The 13,037-nt window shown below is 44.9% G+C and overlaps 1 long non-coding RNA gene across 3 annotated transcripts in view; it reads left to right on the top strand.

Annotated features, from left to right (window-relative positions):
• LOC111750595 (uncharacterized) overlaps nt 1–13,037 on the top strand; it is a 140,901-nt gene that overhangs the window by 33,103 nt on the left and 94,761 nt on the right. The gene's annotated exons all lie outside the window — the stretch shown is intronic.

Genomic DNA, 13,037 nt, shown 5'->3' with positions numbered 1-13,037 from the left:
CTCAGAGACCTTCCCTTGTCCTTCTATCTAAAGGAGGTCTTTTCCATAACCCCATTAATCCAAAACCAAACCCGTTGCCATCGAGTCATTTCCAACTCATAGCAGCCCTGTAAGACAGAGTAGAACTGCCCACATAGGGTTTCCAAGGGTGCAAATCTTGACGGAAGCAGATTGTCACATCGTTCTCCCACAGAACGGCTGATAGGTTTGAACCGCCAACCTTTGGGTTTGCAGTGGAGCACTTGGCCATTGCACTATCAGGGCTCCTTATAGCCCCATTAGCCTTTTTATTTTCTTCCAAGTGTTTTGTTCCTGTCTATATTTTATACTTACTTCTTAATTGCCATCTCCTTAATAAGAGTGGAAGAGAGAGCAAGGCCCTTGCCTGTCTTGTTCTCTGCTGTTTCCCCACTGCCTGGTGCACGGCAGGTGCTTAGTAAGCACTTGCAAGTGAACATATTGAATACCTCTCAGCCTGCAGCCACTGCGGAGATCTATCACAAGCAGCTTCAGGCAGCTTCCTGCAGGCACCTCCCACTTCTCACTTCCCACCCCGAGCTTGTCATCACTCTAGGGTAGGACCCCCTCACCAGTGGAGGGTAGAAGCTGGTAGAGATCTGCTTCCCCCATTTGTCAGAGGACCACTGTTCTGAGACCCATTTCATGAGATTCTTCAGATTGCTCTTGCAAGACCCCCCCAGCCCTCACCCCAGTCATCTCCAGTGCCTCATCCTGTACTGGTTTGCCCACCCCCTCCCACTCCTGCTAAACCTGCCTGCCTTCAAGCCCCTGTCACAGGCTCCATCCTTGGGGGAACCCAGGCTAATGCATAAGGTAAACACTGTTGTAAAGGCAAAGAAGACGCAGTAGGTTTCATGATCTTTGTCTAAAAACTTTACTTTCAATACGTTGCTGTCCTGCCCAATCAATTTGGTAACAGCTAATAGTTAATAAGAATTTAGGTCTTCAAGCTTTTCCATTTAATCCTCACAGCAACCTTATGCAGTGTCATCCTCATTTAATAGAGGAGAAAACCAAGGCTCAGTGACATTGAGTAACTGGCTCAAGGTCACCAGCAGCCAGTGGCAGAGCTGAGTGCAGGTGAACTGCATCCAGAGCTGGCTGTCCTAACCTCTCTGTGTGGCCATGCTTTCCTGACTCTTCACTGGGCCTTTGCAGACCGCCTGTCCCCGCTCTGAGTCCATCTCGCCCTGTTTTTTCCTTTCCCTAAGTCCTTAGATCTTCCAAAGTGTCACAGACACCCAAGGCTGCAAGGAGCCTGTGACCAGGTGCTAATGATAATTTATTTTGTTCTGTTTATTGCTGGTATTAATCTTTGAAGGAACGGGCAGGGACCCACCCAGCTGATTACAGCATTCAGACCAGCTGTGTGGAGATTGTTGTTGTTGTAGTGTACTGTCAAGTCAATTTCAACTCCTAGTGACCCTGTGGGACGGAGTAGAACTGCCCCCATAGGATTTCCAAGGCTATCATCTTTACGAAAGCAGAGTGCCACATCTTTCTCCCCTGGAGCAGCTGGTGGGCTTGAACCACCAACCTTTCAGTTAGCAGCCAAACGCTTTAACCATTGTGCAGCTAGGGCTCTGTGAGTGTTAAGGTTGTGCGTCCTTTTGGCTGGACCATGATTCTCAGTGGTTTGATATTATGTAATAATGGAATCACCTTCATGATGAGATCTGCTGTGAGCAGCCAATCAGTTGAAAAGAAGTTTACTTGGGGGTGTGGCCTGCATCCAATATATATGAACTTTCTGGCAAAGCTCACTGGCTTTTGCTTTGCTGCGGATCCTGAATTTGGCTCATCATCTGACCTCTGGTTCTTGGGTTCTTGGGACTTGAGCCAGCAGCCTGCCGTCAGATGTGCTGATCTTGGGCTCATCAGCCCCTGCAACTACATGAGTCAGAAGAAGCCTCTAGCCTGACTCCTGACCTAACACTTTGGGCTTTCTGGCCTCTACAACTGCATGAGCCATTTCCTTGTTATAAATCTGTCTTTCTCTGTCAGTACGTATACATGTTTCACTGATCTTGCTTCTCTGAAGAACCCAGCCTGAGACAGGTTCCCTGAAGATCCTTTAGTCCTTAGAATTTTGCTGTTGCACTTTAGTGTAGCTGCAAGGACTTTGAGGGGTCCCTTGAACTGCTCTACCCCATCCAGCCCTGGGAGTTGGGACCAGCATCACTATCCCTCTCTCAGCCCCTTTCCTCATCTGTCATCACAGTACACCTCTCTCAGGGATGTTTTAAGGATTATATAAGACATTTGTAAAGTGCTGAGAACAGCTGGCTCCAGTGAGCACTCGGTAGATGTCAGCTGTGATTGTTCCTTTTATAGTTGTTACTATGAGTGAGGACAGGACTTGAGGTTGGACTGATGCAGGGCAGGGCCAGGTCTTTGCACTTTACCTTTGAGTGGAGGAATAGCACCATTCTGGTTTCTTCTCACCTCTCAAAGTCAGAGAAGATGAATGCCCAAGAGGGAAGGAGATTGGAGGAGCCCTTGTCTTTCCTTTCTTTAGCCTTAACCCCGGCACCCCTCCCCCCAAGAAGTCCTGGTGATCTACTTCTGAACAATCAGCCTTTGAAAACCCTGTGGAGCTCAGTTCTACTCTGACTCACAGGGGATTGCAGTGAGTCAGAATCAACCCTATGGCAACTTTTTTTTTTTATCCCCGCCCCCCCCCCCCCCCCGACCAGCCACTGCCACACCAAGGCCTACAATGGATTTCCTTTTATTTGGGGTATGAGCCTGTCTCTTCTTACAGGATGGTGGTCCTGACGAGGGGAAGCATGAATGGTATGTATAGTGGGCAGCCATGTGCCTGGTCCCTGGAAGAAGGCCAGGGCGAAGGGGTGCACTGAGCTGGGTGCCACATTCCTCAGTCAGTAAAGGCAGAGTCCAGGGAGCCCTCCAGAGCCTCCATCACTGGGCAGAAGGGAGACGGCAGGGCGTGGCCGGGCTGGACAGCCCTCCCAGAGCATCTCCAGGCCTTCCGACTCCTCTGCAGGGACCTCAACACCCATGGCCAGCAGGCTTCCCAGCCCAAGAGTTAGACCCTCTCCTTCTGCATCTGTAGGGGTGAAAATCAGCACCGAGTGCTGACAAAGCACACTTCAGTGTTTCCCTTCTGGCCCGTGTGTGCACGGGTATGTGTTTTCCGCACTCTTCATAATTAGAGGTGATACGGTATTGGACTGTTTCTTTGGTTTTTCTGCCGAGGGTGTTGTCCACCCGGGGTCATATGAGGAAGCAGAAGGTGCATATTAGCTCCAAGTAGCTTCTCTTGCCCTGGGCACTGTGCGTAGCAGGTGAGCTGATCAGCAGTGGCTCTGAGAGACTGGCACACCTCAGTGTTTCCCTTATGCGGACTGCCAGTTCCTTGCATGCATAGAACCCCAAGCTTGACGGATAATGCTCTTCCTGTCTACACACAGAGCACTGACGTTTCGGTTGGAGAAGTAAAGAGCCTTTCTGATGCAGCTTTAAATCATATGCTGTTCGTGGTATTTACAAAACCAAGGAGTAAGAAACATCAGGCAAAAACAAGTGATGCTGAATATAAAGTATCTTTTCTTGCCAAACCCTTACTATGGAAAAGGTAGAACCTTTCAATAGGCAATGGGTAAAATAGGCCTTGGTATCTCATATTACTTTGGATTTCTAATGCAGAACAAAGTCAGACTTGCAGAAACCGATCTTCCAGTTTTCTTTGTTGAACATAAGCGACCAGAATGGCCATTTTTCTTTTCTTCTTCTAGGTATACTGTTGTGCCCAGGAAAGAGTAGAATAACATTCTGGTTTTTTTATTTGAGCCTCATTAAGTCCTATAGATCTAAATAGCCTGTTACCCAGTATCGTAGAGGAATTTCTTTACTGTGTTCTGAAGTTTTTTTGTTTTTGTTTAATATTATCTTTAAAATCTTTTGTATTATTCCTTTATACTGTCACTCATTAGCACATCAAGTAGGGTTTTCAGATGTGAGGTTTTCTTTTGTTTTCCATCTTCTTCCTGCAAAAGCACGCATGTCAGTGTATGGTGCTGTATGAGTTTCTGCTGACAGCTAGAGGACAAAGGGGTCAACATCTGAGACACAGATCTGCATGTAATCTGAAGGTATTTTGTAGATCTGGCCAACTCCTTATCACTCCAAGGCTTTATAAAAACCAAAAAAAAAAAAAAACAAACCCACTGCCATTGAGTCAATTCCGACTCAAAGCAACCCTATAGGACAGAGTAGAACTGCCCAATAGAGTTTCCAAGGAGCACCTGGCGGATTCGAACTGCTGACCTTTTGGGTAGCAGCCATAGCACTTAACCACTACACCACCAGGCTTTATAGTTCCAGTTTATTTGTGACTCCATTCTCCATTTTATGAGAAGAAATGTCCCTGTGTTTTCAGTCCCCAAGGGAGAACTAAATCAAATGTCTTAGATCTTTTGCTTTATTTATTTATTTATTTTTTCTAAAACCATATTTTCATGTTTCTGAAAACCTGGAAGTGAGAAGGAGAAGCAGGAATGTGGAAAAGCGAAACCATGAATTCATCATCAGATTGGAAGTGCAAAATCACTAATAACATAAAAAAAAAAAAAAAAAAATAACATAATATGTACGCGTAAATACAGAGAACAATGACTGCCACGCATAGCTTATCAAACGCCTTCTCCTTCATGATGCCTTGTTCACTTTCAGCCGGAGGTGAATTGATTGTACACTGTGGAGAGGCACTTTATACATGGAATGGTTGACTTCCTTGCCTGTCTTCCATTTACTTCTTTGTCTATGCACAGTACCATTCTGGAATCCATCCGTTCCTCTTGGCCATGTTTTTAGAATTCATATCGATGTCACTGTAATGTGCATGAAATACCTTCCCAGTTTCCATTACCATGGGAAGACACAAAGCAGGCTGGCTCTGTTTGCCTGTTACATATTCTGTGAGTACATCTGGCTGAGTGGGCTTCCAGGGCGGTGGTTTAAACCTGGCCCAGGTAGAGAGTTACCAGATGGAGAAGAGTTTGTGGTCAATCAAGGGACAGGTCATGGGGAGATAAATGAACAAACAAGGAGAGATTTAAACACAAGGAGAGTAGGAGAGGCCTCCCGGCACCCAGGAACCAAGTGGTTCCTACAGGTAGGGGCACTGGGATCACCTGGGGACAATTATTATAAATTCAGATCCTTAGGCCACCCCTCCCCAAATGGGAGACTCTAATTCAGCAGGTATGAAAGTGGGGCTTGGGATTCTGGCTTTCAACAGCCAGTCTAGTGATTGTGGTAGCAGCCTGGTTTGGATGCTTCTGCTAGCTTCAGTTTCCACATCCCTTAAAAGGGGTAATAACATTTATTTCACAGAGTTGATGGTAGGAACTGAAAGAATGTGTGGGAAAGGGCCCTGGGAACTATGAAGTGAGACAGACTAGGACTTGCTGAATTACTAGGTTTTTAATTCTCAGCATTCTTCTGAAGGAGTTTCTGCCCCTCATCCCAGAGTGGGGGTAGGCCTTACCCGTGGGCCCCAGGAATGCCAAAAAATATTTGGTTCCCAGTAGGATCCCTGAGGAAACCCTGGTGGCATAGTGGTTAAGTGCTATGGCTGCTAACCAAGAGATCGGCAGTTCAAATCCACCAGGCGCTCCTTGGAAACTCTATGGGGGCGGTTCTACTCTGTCCTGTAGGGTCGCTATGACTCGGAACCGAATCAACAGCAGTGGGTTTTGGGTTTAGTAGGATCCCATTCCCAGTCTTCATCTGCCCACAACAAAATGCCAAGAAAGGCCTTTCAACCCCCTAACACACACTCCTTTTCCTTCCTCCTTCCTTCCCTCTTTCCCTTCCTTCAACAAATATATACTGAAGGCCCAGTGCTTGGGACACATGAGAGACATGTTTTCCTGTCTTTCTTCATCTAGGTGGGGATGCACTGTGGTTTGGTCCAAGGATAGAATAATGTCTGATTTTTGTCATTTGTCAGGTAATCCTTAGGATAGTATTGGCCAGAAAAGTCTACAGTTGGTTTTGAAAACACTTCATAAGAGTTAACGGGTGGCTTGGAGCCCATGTAAGCCAGCAAGTAGCAAGGATGTGCTTTCCCTGACTGCACGGTGTAGCACCTGCTTGTCCTGGCCTCCACACAGGCCAGGAGGCTCCTGCCGTGTGGCACCCACAGCTGAGCTCATGGATGGAGATCTCGTCCTGCCTCCCTCCTCCAGTCTCCAAAACGCTCACCAAGACCAGCATCAGTCCCTGGTAAAAAAATCCCAAATTGTTTTGACTTACTGGAAACTGTACTTAGAATGTTGTTATTGTTAGTTGCCATCAAGCTGATTCTGATTCATGGCAACCACGTGTGTTGAAGAATAGAACTGCCCCATCGGATTTTCTTGGCTATAATCTTAGTGGAGGAGCCTTGGTGACACAACAGCTAAGTGCTCGGCTGCTAACTGAAAGGTTGGCAGTTCGAACCCACCCAGCAACTCCATGGGAGAAAGACCTGGCGATCTGCTCCCGTAAAGATAACAGCCTAGAAAACCCTATGGGGAAGCTTTACTCTTTAACATGGGGTCACTGTAAGTCAAAAATCAACTCAATGGTACCTAACAATTGTTAACAGAAACAGATTGCCAGTCCTTTTCTTCCACAGTACTGCTAGGTGTGTGTCTTTGTCATCTAGTGCTGCTATAACAGAAATACCACAAGTGGATGGCTATAACAAAGAAAACATTATTTTCTCACAACCTAGTAGGCTAGAAGTCCAAATTCAGGGCGTCAGCTCCAGGGGAAGGTTTTCTCTCTGTCGGCTCTGGAGAAAGGTCATTCTTGTCATTCTTCCCCTGGACTGGAGCTTCTTCATGCAGGAATCCCAGGTCCAAAGGACTAGCTCTGCTCCTGGTGCTTGCCTCTTGGTGGCATGGGGTCCCCACTCTGCTTGTTTTCCTTCCCTTTTACCTCTTGTAATATAAAAGGTGGTGCAGGCCACACCCTAGGGAAACTGCTTTACATTGGATCAGGGATATGACCTTAGTAAGGGTGTTAATATCCCACCCTAATCCTCTTTAACCACGGGCAGAGATTATGATTTATAACACATAGGAAAATCAGGAAATGAAGGACAACCACACAATAATGGGAATCATGGCCTAACCAAGTTGGCACATATTTTGGGGGAACACAATTCAATCTATGACAGTGGGTTTAAACTGCCAACCTTTAGGTTAGCAGTCAAGTGCAAACCATTTGTACCTCCTAGGGACCTTATAACAAGAACAGGATAAGGAAGACTATGAACTAGATACATGCTTTAATGTGGTAACTTCTCTACAATTATGCAAGATGAGAGCGTAATTCCAGTCTAATGATGTGAGAAGTCCTTCCTCAAATACTATTTGGTAGTAATAATATAGCAGTAGATGCTTAGTCAGCAGAAGCAAACATATGCCAAGCCCCTTATATGAATTATCTCGTGGCGTTTGTTGAAAAAGTAATGGAGATAAGTATTGAGAAACCTGAGATATAGAGGTTAAATAGCTTGCCCAGCTGGTAAGTGGTGAAGTTGGAATTTCACCCCTAGTGTATGTAACCACAAGGCTATTCTGCCTCCCCAGTATGGATGGTGGAGCTTTGTATTAAGCAGATTAGGCCTCAGGCCCCTGAATGGGGTGTATAGTTACTAAAATAACACAGTCTGACCCAGCCTTTCTCAGCCAGTTCTGTGAGAGAACTAAACTCCAGGGCATCTCTCATCTCATGAACTGACCGTTCTCCAGTGTATGTAGGATGGTACCAGTTATGAACTGTCCCTAGGAAAATTGAGCGAATAGTCTCTTCAGAGTTTCCTGATGCCTTTAAAGTGAAAACCAAAATCCTTCACTGAGCCTTGCACCATCAGCCCCCTGCCCACCTCTCCAGTCACTCTCAGGCTACATCAGCCTTCTTTCATTTTCTTGAGTGAGCCATGCTTCCCCCTGCTCAGGGCTGTTGTCTTGAATCCCCTCCCCCCATTCTCATTCTTCAGATCTCAGCTCAAAAGGTACTTTGCAAGGGAGTCTTCTTATGTCATTATTTGAGGTAGTCCAGTGAGGAATACAAAGTTTTGTGAGGTCAAGATGTCATCTATTTGCTGTTGTATACGCAACACCCTTAACAGTGCCTGGCACATAGTAAGTGCCCAAAATGTGGTGGATGGGTAGATGGATGGATGGATGGGAAGAAGGAAGGGAAAACACAGCCAGGAACCTTAAATAGGTCTCAGGCAACCCTTTTGTGACTTGTCAACAATAATGCATTATTGTTATTATTAAGGAACCTCACCATGTATTGGAAACCCTGGTGGCTTAGTGGTTAAGTGCTATGGCTGCTAACCAAAGGGTCAGCAGTTCGAATCTGCCAGGCGCTCCTTGGAAACTCTATGGGGTAGTTCTACTCTGTCCTATAGGGTCCCTATGAGTCGGAATCAACTCGAGGGCCCTGGGTTTGGTTTTTTTGTGGCACCACATATTTCCCACCTAAGCTTTAGCTTTTCTAATGCTGAACTCATTATCTGCTCCTCAGATCCACTCCCCTTTGCCTCTCCTGCATCTCTGAAAAGCAGTCATCCTGCTGTCTGAGTCACAAATCTTAGCATCATCCGACTCCCTGCACCTGCCCCCCCCCCCCCCCCCCGCCTGGAACCAATCCTGCTGTCACCTCTCCAGCATCTGTCTCTCAGGCCATCCCCTCATCCCTGCACTGGCTTGGGCCCTTGTCGTCACATTACTGGCCTCAGCTTCCTACCTGTAGACCTTAGGTCCAGTGATCCTCGCTCCTAAGTTGCATCCTTTTAATGCAGCGATTCTCAAATGCAGGGTAAGGGTGGCCTTCTTTAATATTATGCCCTTAGGAATGTAAGACATTTTGAGATAAAAACCAAAAAAAAAAAAAAAAAAAATCACGGATAATATTCTATTTCAGACCTCTTCTAAAAGAGGAAGGGTATGAGCGTCAAAATCCCACACAGTAAAAGGACTCATAACTGCGGGGACTTCTATTCTTTTTCCTTGGAGATAAACTCCAGTTTCCTTTTGTTTTAATTCAGAAATCTAAGGCCACCCACACATTTCATACAATTTATTGTTTTACAAAATAAAATTATGGTAATGATAATAATGAGAGTGAAAACAACAGCAACAAAGCTCAGGCAGTCCCTGAATGATTCAATCCTTGTGGGTCACATAAAAATAATTGTCTAGAAACAAGGTCTTTCTAATTGAGAAACTCTTGTGTGTTTTAAGGACTGAAATTTTAAAGTAAATTCTAAGGGCTTGGCTTTTTTCCCTGTTCCCCCCATTTCTCAATCAGATTGCCAAAGCAATTCCATGGGCTTTTTGTCAGTGATTTTTTTTTTTTTAATTGTTGTTGTTGAAAATATGCACAGCAAAACATACAGCAGTTCAACAATTTCTACATACACAATTCTTTGACATTGATTACATTCTTCAAGTTGTGTAACCACGCTCATTCTCCTTTTCTGAATTGTCCTCCCCGCCGTCAATATAAACTCACTGCCCCCTTTAAGCTCCCTACCTAACTTTTCAAGTTGCTGTTGTCAATTTGGCCCCATATACGTAGTTCCTTAAAAGAGCACAATGCTCAAAGCAGACATTCTTTACTAATTAAGTTAAACTGCTATTTGGTTTAAAGAAGACTTCAGGGGATATTTTTGGTTTAAGCTTTAAATGTGATCTCAGGGCAGTAGTTTCAGGGGTTCATCTAGTCTCCATGGCTCCAGAAAGTCTGGATTCCATGAGAATTTGAAATTGTGTTCTGAATTTTTCCCCTTTTGACCAGGATTCTTCTACAGAATCTTTGATCAAAATATTCAGTAATGGTAGCCAGGCATTTTGATAGTCTTTAAACATGATTTCCAGTTTTTCTGCTTGGGGGTTGGGTTCAAAGGCCCTGCTTTCTCTGGTGATGAGTTGTGAGAAGTTTCCTGTTCTGTAACCCCCACATCATTTTGGGAGTGCCATCCCTAGTGCGTACTTCATTTCCATAATACCACCACTTCTTGTAAGTGTTACACGGCATGCCTTTATTTTTTTACTGTGTGTTTCTCTCTAATTTTAAACCTAATATATGCTCATTTTAGACAATTTGGAAAATACAGGAAGTATTTTTTTATAAAGGAAAAATAAACAACACCCACAGTCACAGACCTCAGAGATACCAACTGATAGCACCTTCATCTCGTTCTTGGTCTGTGCAGCTAGGAGCTTCTAAATTGGAATTCTTTACACACAGCTTCATACCCTGTTTTATCCCTACTTCTCATTTTATTTTGAGCCTAATGTCATGACGTTAAATGTTCTCTAGAAATATAATTTAACAGCTAAACAATATTCTACTATGTGGAAGCATCTAAATTTATTTATTCACCTAACTGCTAGATGTTTAAGTTGCTTTGGGTTTCCACTGGAATGAGTAGTGGTTCTGTAAATGTCACTGTTAATAAACCTTCGTGTATATTTCAGACCTCTGTTTCTACTCCTGTAACTTTTTTTTTTCAATTCATTCAGCAGATATTTATTGATCACCTAGAGTGTGCGTTTATTCAGAGTGGTAAAGTACTTGGAAACATATTGAAAAATTTAAAAGCAAGTTATTAAAATTCATATTAAGTTTAAATATTTTGTTTATGCCCAAACCAAATTTTATTGCAACTTTACTTTCCTGGTTTTAATGGAAGCTAACATATCGGTGGAGGCCATGGATGGGGCAGTGCTTAACATACTCAGCTGTTAACCAAAACGTTGGAGGTTTGAGTCCACCCAGAGGCTCCTCAGAATAAAGGCCTGGCAAACTACTTCTGAAAAGTCAGGCATTGGAAATCCTGCAGTACACAACTCTACTCTGACACTCATGGGGTCACCGCGAGTTGGAATCAACTCGACAGCAACTGGTTTTTTTGTTTGTTATGTTTTTAACTCATCCATAGTATTTTCAAAATTGGCTTCTGAAAAAAATTAACCATTAAAAAATACTCAAAAAGACACACATTGGGGTACACATTTTTCCCTTTGTCCTAATCTCCGTTATGACCTGACACAGCACTATGCAATCCGGGTATTTAAAATTTGGGTATTTTGTTGATTGTGGGTTTTCTTGCATACTCTTGTAACTTTGTAAATTGAGATACATTATACATGCAATAAAACACACAGATCTTTCATAGACTTTTTTACACATGGATACGTCCTTGTGTCCTGTCACGTTTAAAGGCTCCTTTTATATTTCCCAATGAATTAATTTTGCTTTTGGCTGTGGGCAAGTATTCAAACACACATACCCATGACTTTTCGTACATGGTCTCATTGAATGCTTATGGGCACCCTGTGATGGAGATGATGCTATTCTGATTTCCCAGTTGAGAAAATTGAGACTCCAAGCATGTAACGTAGGTTCCCCAAGGGCCCCTAGCAAGTAAGGGTGGAGTCAGAATTGGAATCCAGCTTTGCCTGCATCCAGAGCCTTGGCTGTGTATAGTGTTGTCTCTTACTTACTTAAAAATAAAAGCTGTCAGCATCTTTGATAGAACAGGACACCACTGGATTTTGTTTTGTTTTTCCCTTTAAAACTAACTTTGGGAATCAGTAATTGGCCTCACTCACTCTCCTGGTTATTGCTTACTTTTAAAATCGACAGAGGTCTGTTGCTTCTCTGTGTGTTTGGTTGCATTTTTTGTACATTTTGCTCAGGGCTGGAAAGCTCTGTGCCTGTCATCTGAGTTAAAGCCTTTCCCTTTGCTGACGCCCCTCCCACTGACTTGGGCTTTCTCCAGCCTTTTCCTCAGCACAGGAGCAGTTCTGAGGACAGAAGCTTTGTGACAGCCAGTTAACAAGTTGTCTCGGGTTTGGTTGCCAAGGCGTGGAGAGAGAAACCTCAGTTAAGGTGCACAGTTTAGATTTGAGAAACCAGAGAAACTTCCAGTCCATTTTGTCTAACCTGCCCAGTTTACGAAATGACACTGAGCCCCAAGAGTTGTCCCAGCATGGGGCATATCTCCTCAGGGTCAGTGGACATGTGTGGGGTGGGCGGTGAGGACAAAGATCACTGCTTCCTCTTGAGGACGCAGTCAGATGAAGGGTGACTAGGTTGGGCGGGGGAGGTGTCCCAAGTCCATTCCCACCGTTGGGAAATTTAACAAGATGGAGACATTTGTCTTTTCCAGAACTCCTCACTGTATGTAGTTGGAAGGAATTCTTGGATAAGCCATTTGGGGTAGGATGGGGTGAGGCACCTTCCCACCCCATCAAGGAACAAACTAGAGTTATAATATGTCATTGATGAACTGCCGTCTGAGGTGGTCCAGTTAACTCCAGGACTCTGGCTTACTAAGTGGGCATGTGAGTTTGGGGCCAAGCTGCATGGTCACAGGGCCATGGACTGTACTTTCAGACAGAGCAGCTAGGTGTGAGTCCTGATTCTGCCGGTTGCAGGTACATAATCCTGGGCAAGTTGCTTCACCTTGGGGCCTTGTCTATAATGTAGGAATGATAACAGTACTCACGTCCAGGAGTGATAAGTGGGTGAGTGAGAAGTGCTCCTAACGGCACAGTAAGAGTGCTGAGTCCCGTAAGGATCGCTGCTGATACTGATGGCAAGACTGCTGCCGCCTCCTGGGTCCTGGAGCTGATGCTGAGCCCCTCTGCCAACACCCTCCCTAAAATCCCCTCCATGCAGCCAGGAACCTTGCCGCTAAGGTAAAGCTAAGCAGTATGTAAAGCCTCGGTTTAAACATGTAGCAGATCATGAACTTGCCCAGGTCCCCAGCATGCCTGGACATTCCTTTGTGTTTCTCCTTCTGCACCAGCCCTGTCCTTCCGACCTAACGGCCACGTGTGCCCAGGAGGATGTCGCATTCTCAGGGTTCTTTGGTCCTTTCTGGGGCAGTAGAACGGAGAGTTGAGAGGCTGGGCTCTGGCCGGCCACTGAGTCCCTGTGCCTCTTGTCTTCTCTGGGAGCTAATGGGGATGATG

The sequence above is a fragment of the Loxodonta africana genome, chromosome 22, assembly GCF_030014295.1.
Source record: "Loxodonta africana isolate mLoxAfr1 chromosome 22, mLoxAfr1.hap2, whole genome shotgun sequence".
In the NCBI taxonomy this organism is placed as follows: domain Eukaryota; kingdom Metazoa; phylum Chordata; class Mammalia; order Proboscidea; family Elephantidae; genus Loxodonta; species Loxodonta africana.
This window is presented reverse-complemented; position numbering and strand designations above follow the sequence as displayed.